We start from the raw sequence: 4512 nt of genomic DNA on the forward strand, positions 1-4512 counted from the left end.
TGCAAAACAATTCCTACACCAGGTCTGACAGAACACATTGCACCTTTAAAGAGTTATGAGTGACCACTGTATCCAGTGACCAGTATAGCAAAAGGTCTCTGAGTGCACCAGATTGAAGCAGAACCCTTTGGGTCCAAAGAGACAGCCATGCCCAGATACAGCAAGAGTCACACTTCCTTGTTTCTTAGCTTCTCAGCTGCTTTTTCATCCCCTCTGCCATCAGCTGCAGGTAAAGCTCCCTTTATCTGAGTAGAGAGGTTGGCACATTAAGGAGTGAAGAAGATGCTGCAGTTTGTCCACCTACCCCCGAGAAACCAACAGGTCCTTCCTTCCCCTGGTCCGAAGAAGATGCTGTAATTTGTCCACCTACCCCTGAGAAACCAACAGGTCCTTCCTTCCCCTGGTCTTGCATAAAGATTATCTGGTTGCCTTTGTAGGTGAGGAGCTGCACCTGGGCTGGCCAGGTTCAGGTCAGACATGCTGTCGCTGCAGTAAATCAGGGTTGATCTGGCTGAGTTAACAGGAGTTCATAATAATAACGTGGGGGGGAGGCACTGGCAAATGGCAGCTCCCTTGCTCTCCACCCCAGCAAGCCCAGAAGTAATTCAGTCCCGATTAGGGACGCTTGTTCAATATTCAAAATGTAAAACATGGAGGTTGCTGAACCAGCACTTTGAAAAGTTAATTAAATGCCAGGTTTCTTTTTAGCAGATACTCCATCACTCGCTGATTGCTTTGGCCATTTTGCAGAGTGAAGTTTCATCTCTATGTGTTGGGAATAAATATTCTCCCTCTTTCTTGAAGTCAGGGTGCCATGACAAAGAGTACATGGGGCTCTCCTCTAGCACATGCACTGTCCCAGGGCACATCAAAATGTAAGAGAAGTTGTTTCACCGCCTTGCACTGCTCCTTTCAAAGCACTTCCATGGGATGGGACAGGCTTCTCCTCCTCTGCCCTCTGTCCTGGCAGGTCATGGTCCTTATGCAGTTCTCCTGTGAATCATGCACTGCCCCAGAGCACATCAAAATGTAAGAGTTCACTGCCTTGCACGGCTCCTTTCAAAGCACTTCCATGGGATGGGACAGGCTTCTCCTCCTCTGCCCTCTGTCCTGGCAGGTCATGGTCCTTATGCAGTTCTCCTGTGAATAATCTACTCCTCTAAGAGCAAGGAGCAGGGCACAGATGACATCCAGCTATGAGAAGAAGAAAGCCCCTTGTCTCCACTGCTCTCCCTGGAGCTTGCAATCTGTGAGAAGCTAAAGATTACACTGAATCAGTGATCTGAGCCCAGTAATAACCACTGCTATAATCAGAACTGCAGCCATGTAGGTGACATCTGCATCTGGGCTTTCAGCTATAACTGCACCCATCACAAGAGACAGAAATGCAACGGAGCCAGGGAATTTAGGAGAGAGCTCTTTCAGTGAGGAGTAATTGTCCAGCTCCATCCTTCTCTCCAGTGGTAGTGCAAAGTACTTTTTGTGAACCCTTGATACCATAGAGAAAGAAAGAGATTGCTACAGGGACTCAAGCACCAGCTCTCAGTGGAGTACAGAACCTGAGAAGGCACAGATGGAAAGACAGTGCAAGATTTATCCCATTTTATCCTACCCTTTCGCCTTCACAGAACTGCTTCCCACAGCCTGTCTTCAGAGCCTTGCCCTCACTGAGCTGAAACATCCCAAATGATGGCTTTGCACTGCTTTGCAGAGTGAGATGATTTCCTGGAGGTTCAATCTAACCTCTTCTTAGCATGATTCCATAACTCTGGATAATTGTCCCACCCCAAATAATCTTTTCCTCAGTACTCACACTCCTTACCTCTTTGCTCATCTCCTGTCCCCAGGCAGGAGTGAAGCACTCCACATGTTTATACTTCCCAGGAGAGGGTCACTCTTGCCATCCCCGTAAGCAATTTCTGTTTCTTTTTCCTGAGCTCCCTGTCATGACAGATATCTGTGTGGCCCACAGGGAAGTCAGTCATACGTTAGTCCTAAAGGCAGAGACTACTTCACTTGTGTTTCCACACTTAAAGCCTTCCCAGCTTCTCCTTGTGATGTTATTCAGGGCAATGAGCAAATGCTTCATTATGAAATAGCTGCACTACATTGGAAAAAATACTAATTTGGGGGAAAAGGTGTTAGAACACTCTCCTGTCAAACAAGGCAGTTCCCTCCTCTCTCTAGGGCAAGATAAAGCCCCAGTGTCGGCTGTCCCAGGAAAACACCCTAGTCCCTGTGCCACAGGGTCCGAGGGTGGTGGTGATGGCAGTCACTCATGCTGGCAGTACTGAGGTTTATACGGAGCATTTAAATACCAGTGGAAATAGAGCAGGAGCTAGAAATGACCATTGCTCCATTTAGGTGAGATGTCTGCTTCCAGTCACCTGCACTAGTTATGTTTGTTAATAAATTATTTGGAACAGCATTATTTGATGAAACTGGCATTTCAAACCAGTTGATAAGTTCCTGGGTAGAGAACTATCTGGGAAATAGAGTATGAAACTTCTGGAGCACAGGAATTACATGTTTTTATACTCCCTGTGGCCTTAATGACCCAGCTATTAGGTGAAGAAGATACCAACCAGCCTATTTCCTGTCTTTTTTTAATGAAGCCTTGAACCCAACAGCTTCCTTTCATTTTGTTTGATGTCAAATTACTTTTACATTCCCTTTCAGGTTGGAAAAAAAAATTACAAAATATTTTGGTTGGTTCCTGACTAATGTTTTTTGGTTTTGGCCCAATTGCATTACCTGAATCCACCTAACAAAGTGACCCAGAGATAAAAGACAACCTTTGCCCTGTGTCCTAAGGACCCTCTGCCATGCGTCCCTATTTCAAGGCAGTAAGGGAAGAAAGTTGTGAACAGATCCTTGAAAGGTGCCCTACCTCCAACCCTGTCCATTCCATTAGTTTAGCTGAGGGCTAAGCATGGAGATACTATTCCTGCAGACCTGTTTGTCTCTTTGCTCTCCAGGTGCTATGGAAAGCCCCACAGGCATTCTTCATGATGTTATCACGCTGCTTTAAGCATCGTGGAATACCCCATCCTGAGAACTGACTCAGGTTATCAGTGCCAATTGCAACATGTTGAGAGCAACATTTCATCCTTCAGGAATATCAGGCTTGGATACACAGCATCTTCTTCATTCACATGGTCACAGCTTTCTAGTGGTGAGTGAAAGCAGACATGGAAGAAACCAAACTGTAAACTCAAGCCAGCACAGACAGATTTCCTACTCTTTTCTCACGTTCTCAGCACCAAGAAGCACACTGCCCTGGCTGGTTTGCTCCTGTGGGAGGCACAGCCCAGGGAGGGCAGCAACAAGGACCTACAAAATGAGCAATTGTTTATGAACTATAGATACACCTACTCAAGTAAGGGCAAACAAAACAATATAACCCCAGTGCCCAGAAATGCATTCAGTCTGCTGTATTATACATCAGCCACCCCTAGTTTTTGTGAGACCGTGATACCTCTGTTTCTTTCGTTTCTTCTGCTAAGTCCATTGAATGTGGAGAGCCAAAGAACACGGACTGACCCCATCACCTGGACAGCTCCATTTAAAACTCCTTTTCAGTGCAGAACTGTCTGTGCTTCCAGGCATATCCAAAATCCCAGAATATTCTCTCTGGCTTTGGCCAGCTGCTGACCCTCTTTCATTTTCAGGGTCTTGAATATCTGAGAAACTGGGCAGAAGACCCTGACAGACCCCATGTAACCCCACGTTAGTACAGAATACCTGTTTCTCTCCTAGCTGTGTCCTGGGGCAGAGGATATGTATCTGATATTGCTCCTGAGTGTTGTCTTTGCTCAATTCTGGCCAGCGGGAATCCTCCCTCCACGTTAATGAGAGGGGGTTGAACCTCAAAACCGAGGCTTTATCCCCACACACACCTTTAATGTACAGCTGAGCTGCCTCCGAGCTGCCTGCAACTTCAGTGCTGAAGGGTGAAAGGCAGTTCTAATGTAGACATCATCTCTGTTAAACTGTTTCTTTCTCGTTTAATGGACTACCACGGAGATCTAAATGGAGATAAAGTAGCAGGGCTCAGAGAACAGCCAGGATGCTATCTTTATGCGGCATGACAATGTGCAGTGGTTAATTAGACACCGTTAACCTATTTTAGCAAGGGACATAACTGGGATGAATGGGGGGAAATGTCCTTGAAATCTGTTAATGACCACAGCTCAGGAGAGCTCTACCCACCCTTGCATCCTGCACCAAGCCACGGCCAGGTGCCAGGTGGCCAGCGTGCAAGATCTAAGGCTCTCTTCTGCGTGCCCAGGGAGGTGTAAGGATGGGCAACACAGCTAAGGAAAAGGGAAGCAATTATGGTGGCTTGTTAAAACGGACACTGAGGCGGCTGTACAAGAATGTCCAGTCTAGCGTGGCGGCGGCAGCCGAGGAAGAGAGCGAGCTGGGGGGGCGGGTAGCCCCCTTGACCCGGCCCGGTTGCCCTCTGCCCAGGCGGGCAGCTCCGCTGGGGGTCACTTTACTATCCCGGCC

Source organism: Mesitornis unicolor, unplaced genomic scaffold (assembly GCF_000695765.1).
Source record: "Mesitornis unicolor isolate BGI_N332 unplaced genomic scaffold, ASM69576v1 scaffold6762, whole genome shotgun sequence".
NCBI classification, from domain to species: Eukaryota; Metazoa; Chordata; class Aves; order Mesitornithiformes; family Mesitornithidae; genus Mesitornis; species Mesitornis unicolor.